The 10,512-nt window shown below is 44.9% G+C and overlaps 1 protein-coding gene across 1 annotated transcript in view; it reads right to left on the minus strand.

Annotated features, from left to right (window-relative positions):
* Positions 1-10,512, minus strand: part of LOC111154664 (solute carrier family 25 member 33) — a 41,346-nt gene that overhangs the window by 15,757 nt on the left and 15,077 nt on the right. The gene's annotated exons all lie outside the window — the stretch shown is intronic.

The following is a 10,512-nucleotide window of genomic DNA, read 5'->3' on the forward strand; positions in this document are numbered from 1 at the left end:
TCGTGTCATGATCCCAGGGTCCTGAGATGGAGCCCCGAATCTGGCTCTGCTCGGTGGGTTAAAGCCTCTGCCTTTGGTTCAGGTCGTGATCCCAGGGTCCTGGGATTGAGCCCCGCATTGGGCTTTCTTGTGATTTCTCTCTGTCAAATAAAAAAAATTTTTTTTAAAGATTTTTATTTATTTATTTGACAGAGATGACAAGTAGGCAGAGAGGCAGGCAGAGAGAGAGCGGGAAGCAGGCTCTGCGCCGAGCAGAGAGCCCGATGCGGGGCTCGATCCCAGGACCCTGGGATCACGACCTGAGCCGAAGGCAGGGGCTTTAACCCACTGAGCCACCCAGGCGCCCCAGTTTATTACTTTTTAAAAGAATAGCTTTATTGTGTTGTTATTCACATACCATAAAATTTACCCTTTTAAAGTGCACAATTTAAAATTTTAAAGTGCAGTGGGTTTTAGTATAGTCGCAGAATTATGTAACCACAACCACTATCTAGTCCTAGAACATTTTCAGCACCCCAAGGAGACATGTACCCATCCATAGTCATTCCCAGTTCCCCCTCCCCAACCCTGGCAACTGCTGAACTACTCCATCTCCCCGTGGTTAGGAATGTTCTTCTCCTTGACGCTGTTGTAAATGGAATCAGTTTTTATCTTTGTATTCAGATTGTTCATTGCTGCTATGTAGAAATACAGTCGATATTTGTGTATCAATCTTGTTCACTGCAACCTGCTGAACTTGTTTTTTCGTTTCAGTGCGTTCCTTAGTATTTCTGTGTATGAGAGTGTGTTGTCTGAGTAAAGAGAGTTTTGCTGGGGCGCCTGGGTGGCTCAGTCAGTTCAGCCTCCCACTCTTGATTTCAGTTCCTGTCTTGATCTCAGGGTTATGAGTTCAAATACCTTTTATTTCTTTTCTCTTATCTAATTGCTAGCCTGCCATTTTTGAGCATAGCTCTTACAGGTACAAATATTCTTTCATTTTCAGGCAATTCAGGTATTTTATAAACATCCACAAATTTGAAGAAGAGAAGCTAAGATTCACATTTTTTAGTTTGTACAGTCAGGGACTCTAGACCATGAAAAATTACACTGACTTGAAAAAAGGAAAGAACAGGAAAGAAAACTATGAATGGATAAAAGCTGAACATTATCCAGCATGCCAGGGACCAAAACATCACCTTAAACTCTTCTGCACCAAAAATTTCAGCTTTGTTTCTAGAAACTTTTCCTCTATGGGAAAAGTGGAAGGTGGTAGAAATAAAATTGGCAAGGATTCACTTTACCAGTAACTTTTCTGCAAAGTGGAAAACAACGTTTTATTTTACCTTCAGTGTCATAATGAAGGTAAATATTGTATAAATAAATTCTTCTGACAACAATACAATTATTAGTGAGCTAGATAAACTTAGAATGCTGTCAGATTGGACGGACTAATTACCAGGTGCAGAAAAATCTGCAGTAAGAGAAGGAAATGAAATTAGAGGGGACCTCAGTGTAATGTAAATTCCTTGGATACCATGAAAATTAAGCCATTGAAAAGAATAAATTTAACCAACTTGAAGAGTCATTACGTTGGAGCGGGAAAATAACTCTAAAGAATGTTCTACACAGTCCTTCCTTAGTCACCTTTTTATTTTTTTTAAGATTTTATTTATTTAGGGTCACCTGGGTGGCTCAGTGGGTTAAAGCCTCTGCCCTCAGCTCAGGTCATGATCTCAGGGTCCTGGGATCGAGTCCCGCATCGGGCTCTCTGTTCAGCAATGAGCCTGCTTCCCTTCCTCTCTCTGCCTGCCTCTCTGCCTACTTGTGATCTCTGTCAAATAAATAAATAAAATCTTAAAAAAAAAAGTAATATAAAAAGTAATGAACTGCACCCTAGTTCCATCTGAATATTACAAAATATTAGGGAGACAATGGTCTTCTTTTCTCTTTCTCTTTTTATTTATTTATTTTTAAAGATTTTATTATTTATTTGACAGAGAGAGAGATCACAAGTAGGCAGAGAGGCAGGCAGAGAGAGAGAGGGGAGGAAGCAGGCTCCCTGCGGAGCAGAGCGCCCGACGCGGGGCTCAATCCCAGGACCCTGGGATCACGACCCGAGCTGAAGGCAGAGGCTTCAACCCACTGAGCCACCCAGGCGCCCCTCTCTTTCTCTTTAAAAAAAAAAAAAAGATTTTATTTATTTACTTGGCAGAGAGAAAGCGAGAGAGGGAACATAAGCAGGGGGAGTGGGAGAGGGAGAAGTGGGCTTCCTGCTAAGCCCCAATGAGGGGCTCGATCCCAGGACCCTGAGATCATGACCTGAGCCTAAGGAAGACGCTTAATGACAGCCACCCTGGCGCCCTCTCTCTTTTTTTTAAACAATGGTCTTATTTTCTAATCATCCAGTGTTTTCCCTACTGGCAGTTATCATTCCAGGCCCTTTCCAGTGATCCCATGACGCACTGTTGTTTGGGTTACCCAGCCTGAACTCTCCGGCCCACCCCTGAGCATCACATGAAGGGCCTCTGTCTGAGATATCACACAATTAGAGAACACATCTACTGTAAGTAGAGTGTACCTTTTTCTTTTTTTTTTTTCTGTCATGGCATCTGGGGAATGTAAAAGCAAGGCATTTAAAATGAGACGTAGCTACGCAATGTAACATTACTTGGCAATAAAAAGGAAGGAAGTACTGATAAACACAAAAACAAGGATGACCTTCAAGAAACATTATACGAGAGGCGCCTGGGTGGCTCAGTGGGTTGAAGCCTCTGCCTTCAGCTCGGGTTAGGATCTCAGTGGCCTGGGATCGAGCCCCAAGTCGGGCTCTCTGCTCGGCGGGGAACCTGCTTCCTCCTCTCTCTCTCTCTGCCTGCTTCTCTGCCCACTTGAGATCTCTGTCTGTCAAATAAATAAAATCCTTAAAAACAAAACAAAAAAAAACACATTACACAAAAGAAGCCAGAGACAAGAGGCCCTATATTGTTGTTTCATGTTATTTTTTTTCCTTTTTAAAGATTTTATTTATTTATTTGACAGACAGAGATCACAGGTATGCAGAGAGGCAGGCAGAGAGAGAGGAAGGGAAGCAGTCTCCCTGCTTAGCAGAGAGCCCAATGTGGGGCTTGATCCTAGGACCCTGGGATCATGACCTGAACCGAAGGCGGAGGCTTAACCCACTAAGCCACCCAGGCGCCCCTGTTTCATGTTATTTCTATGAAATGTCCAGAGGAGACAAGTCTAGAGACAGAAAGTGTATTAGTGGACGGACACCTAAGCTGGGGTGGGTGATGGGAGAATAACTGCAAATGGGTGAGAGGTTTCTTTTAGTAGGGATAAAAATGTTCTAAGATCAAATTAGTAGCGTTGCCCACACAAAACTGTGCACATACTAAAAAAGTTGAATGGTATTCTTTTTTTTTTTTTTTAAAGATTTTATTTATTTATTTGACAGAGAGAGATCACAAGTAGACGGAGAGGCAGGCAGAGAGAGAGAGAGAGAGGGAAGCAGGCTCCCTGCCGAGCAGAGAGCCCGACGCGGGACTCAATCCCAGGACCCTGAGATCACGACCCGAGCCGAAGGCAGCGGCTTAACCCACTGAGCCACCCAGGCACCCCTGAATGGTATTCTTTAAATGGGTAAACCGTATGGTATGTGAATTACATCTTAATGTTAAACAAACCAAAAAACCACCCGGCAAGGAGAAAAGAAAGCGTCCTTGAATAAAAGATCTAATAACAGAGCAGGGGTGCCTGGGTGGCTCAGTATGTTGCCTTTGGCTCAGTTCATGATTGCAGAGTCCTGGGATCAAGCCCTGCATCAAACTCCCTGCTTAGGGGAAGTGGGCTTCTCCTTCTGCCCCCTCCCCCCGTGCACACGCTCTCTTGCTCTCTCTCTCTCAAATAAATAAAAGGAATGAATATGGACTGTAGGGCTATTAGTTAGAAAGCAGTATATGAATACCGAATTTCTTGAATTTGAAAACCATACCGTGGCTTGAAAAGAATACCCTTGTTATTAGGAAATAAATGCCAAAGAACGGAGGTAAAGGGGCATAATGCGTGTAATCTATTTTCCAATGGTTCAGAGAAAAATATATATGTATACACAGAAAAAAATGAAAAAATATAAATGTGATGTTACAAAATGGTGATCTGAGGTAAAGAATATAACCAAGTAATCTATACCATTTCTGTAACTCTTCTGTTTGAAATTATTTCAAAGTAAAAAGTTCTTTAAAAAAAAAAAGGTTAGGTCATAGGTTATAAAAATAGTAAACTCATGACGACAGCCCACAAAGTGACAGAAGCAAGGGGTGGGGTAAAGACAATTCTTGGGTTTCTATAAAACCTAACACGGAAGTTCCTGCACTTTGAGTGAACTTTCCTACTGGCTCAAACAAGCCACTCGGCTCTTCTTAGGCAGGAGAATTTAGTGTTTTCAACTGCAAATACTTTACTTTCACTCTTGCTCAGAACAGGACTGGGCTTTCAAAAAGCCAAGCTCTCTGAACAAAAACCTCTCTCAAGTAACACCTTTAAGTGACCTACAACTTATAAGAGATATAAAAGATTTCAAATGGTCATTGCAGCCAAACATTTTTCAAGTTTAGATTCTGTCTGTGGTCCCATTACCGGACAGGGTGCAGAGCCAGGCGCGGGAGGCAGTTCAGCATAATTAAGGGACTCTGGCTCCAGGAAGCCCCAAGCCTCTCATCTATAATGCAGTGGGGAACTGGTGTCCTCAAGTGACTCAGGCCTTTTAAGAAATGCAGAAAGACGGTCTCCATAGCTACACATACTAACAGTGGGCAAAAAGTCAAATCTGTTACATAATCCCAACTTCTAACCTATCTGGATGTTTACAAAATTCTTCTGGAACAATCAAGTTCCCACTATAAATGGTACGCTTCGGCTTCATAACAAAGCATGTCGGGCTCCAGACTAATTTTCCCACAGTCGTATCGAGTTTAATTTAGAAAAGAAATGCAAAAGGAAACTAGGCTCTTGTTTGGAGCGTTTCATTCTCTTCGCTAGGTTTAATCACAATATGCAGACCGCAGACTAATCCAAGACAAAGATCTCATCTGAACACAGTTTTTTGTTTTTTTTTTTAAGATTTTATTTATTTATTTGTCAGAGAGAGAGGAGTGAGAGCGAGCACAGGCAGACAGAGTGGCAGGCAGAGGCAGAGGGAGAAGCAGGCTCCCCGCCAAGCAAGGAGCCCGATGCAAGACTCGACCCCAGGACGCCGGGACCACGACGACCCGAGCCGAAGGCAGCCGCCCAACCAGGTGTCCCGAACACAGTTTTTATAAGACAGAGACTAGCTCCCTAATATATTACTTTTCAGATTAAAAAAGTAGTTGAAAAAAACAAAAATAAGGTACCTGAGTAGTTTACAGAATAGCTCTGACAGAAAAAGATGAACTCTGAAGATTTTTTAAAGCAGACACCAGAGATAAACTGATGTATTAGTAATCCCTATGGCAAATCTAACAGCAAGAGCCTAAATATGCTAGCATCTTGTCTTTTTTGTTTTTCTTTTTAAGTAACTATATTCGAAATGTAAAGGTTACCGGTGCTCCGGTAGAGGATAAATTTTTTTTTCCTAACAGCTTACCCTAACATGAGGCATGTGCAAACACTGATTTGCATTTTGAAAAATGTATTTCCTGTGAAGAAATTCTGTTGCCTGGTTGAGTCTCTTAAAGGAGTACTGCCTGAAAGATAAGACTTAGAAATAAGCTACTTAGTTTTAAGGGAATAACCGCTTTATTCACTTGGGTGTTTGGTAACTCAATGTCCTCTGAAACTGTGAACAGACAACCCTGATGTCCTTTGTGCTATAGAGAAAAGGCCTGATTCTTGTCCTCCTTTTGTCATTTACCAGATAAAAAGCCCTCTCTGGGGGTGCCTGGGTGGCTCAGTGGGTTAAAGCCTCTGCCTTGAGCTCAGGTCATGACCCCAGGGTCCTGCGATTGAGCCCTGCATTGGGCTCTCTGCTCAGCAGGGAGCCTGCTTCCCTCTCTCTCTGCCTGCCTCTCTGCCTACTTGTGATTTCTGTGAAATAAATAAAATCTTTAAAAAAAAAAAAAAAAGCCCTCTCTATACATGCCCATTGCTGCCCTTGGCTCAGCCACGTTCATGGAAGGAGGAGAAAGCCAGCTGGTAACCTACATTCGAGGGGAGGGCTGCTTCAAGCAGGGTGATGGCAGAGAGAGAGGAGAACAGTTGCCCTGTCACAGCACCCTGGAACCATGCTTCCCATGCTGGCGCTCTCTGCATTTAAGTGCTGAGTAACACGTTGCTTTTAGAATGCATAATAAGGAGACGCAGATTTCCCCTGCAGAGCAAGTACGCTTTCTTCAGATGAGAATTATGTAATAGGATAGTCGCCCTTTTTTGCCTTGGCCACCAAGAAACTCGGTTATAAATCTTATGTTTAAAAAGTGCAGAAAGGGGGGCACCTGGGTGGCTCAGTGGGTTAAAGCCTCTGCCTTCGGCTGGGGTCATGATCCCAGGGTCCTGAGATAGAGCCCCACATCCGGCTCTCTGCTCCGCAGGGAGCCTGCTTCCTCCTCTCTCTCTCTCTCTCTGGCTGCCTCTCTGCCTACTTATAATCTCTGTCTGTCAAACAAATAAAATCTTTAAAAACAAAAAAGTGCAGAAAGTACATATTTTGACAGTGGCTAGCATTCATGATTTACATGGTGCGGTGTGTGTGCTGAACCTTTTATATTTCGCATCTTATGATGTGCCCCAATTCATTCATTCATTCTACTGGCACTGAATGTGTATTATTATGTGACAGGCAGCATTCTACGTGCGTGGGGACACCTCAGGGACCAAGACAAATCAAAGTCCCTGTGTTCAAGGAACTTCGACTCTGATGGGGCAGAGAGAAAATAAGTGATATAAACATGTAAACTACACTGCATGTTGGATGGAGGGTAAGTGCTGGAGACAGAAACAGAGCAGGAAGAAGGGATGGGGCGAGAGGGGAGGCCCAGTTTTAAACAGCATGGTCACTGCAAGGCCTTCCCGCAGAGGCAACAACTGGGAGTCAGCCAGGCAGAGGGCGTCCTAGCACAAAGGCCCTTCCGTGGCAAATGTTGCACTGCTCCTAGGATAGAAGGCTGAGAAGGAGCATAAAGGAGGCCAGTGTAGCTGGGTGCGGGAGGGGAACTGATTGGGGGACACTGGGGTGGCCGCCGGAGAGCCTACTGAGTGGTAAGCATGACTGACTCTGGTCCTTGGGTTGTGCGTGGTTGGTGCATGGAGGGCCCTGAGGGCTCCGTGGAGAACACACTGAGGAGCGGGCCGGGCCGGGCAGGAAGCCCATGTAGCAGCACAGGGGACATGTGGCGGCCGCCCTCCTGGAGGTGGCGGAGCAAGGAGGGCCCGGGGGTCCGGGGATCAGCTTCCGACAAATGCCGGAGGCAGAGGTGGGAGATCCTCCTGTGGGGCCGTGAGAGGTAAGATCTCAGGTGACTCTGGGGTTTCAGATCCGCAGTGGGAAGGACGGAGCTGCCTTTCCCAGACACCGAGAAGACTTGGGGGCGGCGGGGGAGGCTCGGAGCAGCACCAGCTACGCTCCGGACACCCGGCAGCCACCCAAGCCGAGCCGTCCTACAGGCAGCGGACCACCGTGACACTCGGGAGAAACGCCGTCATTACAGGTGGTACTTAAAGCGCAAAGACCAGAGGCTATCCTGGACGGGGCGGCAGGAACAGGGCAGAGGGTCACCATGGGAGCCCTGGGGCCTCCAACATCAAGAGGCTGTCACGGAGACTCAGCAACCACGCAGAAGCCGAGGCCAGTGCGGCGAGGGTGGTCCTGTCCGGCTCTGAGCTGGAGCCACAGCTGTTTCCACGTGAAAGCAGCAGCAGAGCTTCATGCTGGGGGCGGGGAGGCTGGGGGGGCAGGGGGGCTGTCACTGTCGGCTCTTAGCTGCTTCCGACCTTTCTCAGAAATCTACTTTAAGGTGAATATACACTGAAATGACATTGAGCAAGTCACTTAACCTCTAATTTGCACTTCCTCATCTATAAAGTAAGGGTCTATAAAATAATTTCACACCTGAGTGCTGACCTCAGAGTTCCTGTGAAAACTGAGTGAAGTAATACTACAGAAACGTGATCACTTTTTAACTCGAAAGCTAATGAAGATCAGTTGACAATCTTCAAAGTGTATATATACATCAAGTTGAGGAAATAAAGCTTAATGAAACAGCTCTTGAGCGAAAAACATCACTTTACAAACACTCTTCTAACAAAATATTATGACAAAAATTTTACTTAATACTTCCATTATGCATATTTTGATGTGAATATAGAGCATATTTTGATGTGAATACAGAATACATGTTTTTTTTAATTTTTATTATTTTTAAGATTTTATTAATTTATTTGACAGAGAGAGATCACAAGTAGGTAGAGAGGCAGGCAGAGAGAGGGGGAAGCAGGCTCCCCACTGAGCAGAGAGCCCGATGTGGGGCTCGATCCCAGGACCCTGAGATCATGACCTGAGCCAAAGGCAGAGGCCCAACCCACTGAGCCACCCAGAGGCCCCCAGAATACGCGGTTTTAAAAAGTATTCATGTGTCAGTAATGTCTCCCAGTCGTGTAGGTGTGGCTGCGTGAACTGATGACTGCTGGGGGTCCCCAGGGGAAAGGAGTTGGCCTGTGTGTGGTATGGTGTGGGCACTGTTCCGGTATTTTATAAGATAGAAAGGCTTTTTTTTTCCTTTGACTTACATTTAAATGTAACATCCATCCTCACTGAGGGAAAATATGTACATAGAGAACCAGAAAGAAAGATTTACAGGAGAGAGACAGAGATACTAGGGATGTAGAACATGCACCCTAAAAACTCCCATCCAGAGAAACATCCCCATTTACCTTTGTTTACCTTACAAGCTTGGCCCTGCTGACACCCACAATTTCTGGGTAACAGTTTCCAGCTACAGTAAATAGATAAATCCACTAGTCATGAGTTATTTGGCAAGCATGTAAGAGGAAGTTCTTTCTGGATGTCAGTAAAGTTGGCAAATTACCTATTTCATTATGTCCAAAGCACTTTGTGTTCCTCAGAAGAAGGGTGTCATGTGAGACACTGCCACTGGCTAAACATGTAAAAAGACAAACCAGGATGGGGAGGTTTCCACAGTCATAGCTTTTAACCATGTGGACTGGTCTCTCTCCCTACCCGGATCAAAGTGTGCCTCCACATTTCCGAGTTCCTCTTTTCTGGGCCTATCTCGAGGTGGCTTTCTGTCTTCTGTGTGTCCAAGCCCCTTCTCGGTATTTCACTGACTTGGCTGATGGTCCCGGAATCCTGGGTACCAGCCTCCTTCTCCCTAGCTGGGTTTTGGATACTCTCGCTTGGGACCTTGCCCTCAGCGGCCGGTCTGCTGTCCAATTTTGCTCTATCAACTCAGACGCACTCTCATACACACATCTGGCATGGAGGCCCGGGTGACTCATTGTAGACTTTGCAAACAAAACGTGACTAAAAATAAATTTAGAACTTTCCAATTCATTCCACCTTATCTAAAATGTGACTGAATTCTGTCCAAAGTGTTAAAGTGAATGATTACTAGGACAGAACATTTCCGTTTTATTTCTTTTCCTAACATTTCCCAACTCAGCATCGACAGTGACAAAATAGCAATGTCTTTCTTGAACACACCCTTCTCTGCTTAAGTGTCAGAGACCTCAACGTCCTGTTTAGCTACATTCAACTACTATTTATTGAAACAGCCCTTTTACACTCATTTTTTAAAGATTTTTTTATAGTTTTTTTTTTTTTTTTAAAGAAAGACTTTATTTATCTGTCAGAGAGAGAGAGAGGATGAGCGGGATGGTGGGGGAGGTATAGAGGCGGAAGGAGAAGCAGGCTCCCGCTGAGCAGGGAGCCCGATGCGGGACTCGATCCCAGGACCCCAGGATCATGACCTGAGCTGAAGGCAGACGCTTAACCAACTGAGCCACAACGATTTTTATTTTTAAGTAATTTCTGCACCTGACGTGAACTTAAACTCACAACCTTGAGATCAAGAGTCGCGTGCTTCGACTGAGCCCTGTTAAACTGAACCCCTGTTAAACACCTCTATGAAAGTACACGGCCCCAAGCTAAAACTCAGGCATTACCACGCCTTCTTCTTTGTTTCTGATTCTGCTTTAAGCATGGAGACTGATAAGCCAAACTCCAGCCTTCAAAATCTTCAGCCACTTCATAAGCAAATGAGACATTTTTAATGCAGTAAAAATAACGTACTAAGCAGGTAGCCTCGGTATGAAACAAACATTTAAAAAACTATTTCAGGGGCGCCTGGGTGGCTCAGTGGGTTAGGCCGCTGCCTTCGGCTCAGGTCATGATCTCAGGGTCCTGGGATCGAGTCCCGCATCGGGCTCTCTGCTCGGCAGGGAGCCTGCTTCCTCCTCTCTCTCTGCCTGCCTCTCTGTCTACTTGTGATCTCTCTCTGTCAAATAAATAAATAAAATCTTTAAAAATAATAAATAAATAAA

The sequence above is a fragment of the Enhydra lutris genome, unplaced genomic scaffold, assembly GCF_002288905.1.
Source record: "Enhydra lutris kenyoni isolate GAN:26980312 unplaced genomic scaffold, ASM228890v2 scaffoldscaffold38, whole genome shotgun sequence".
In the NCBI taxonomy this organism is placed as follows: domain Eukaryota; kingdom Metazoa; phylum Chordata; class Mammalia; order Carnivora; family Mustelidae; genus Enhydra; species Enhydra lutris.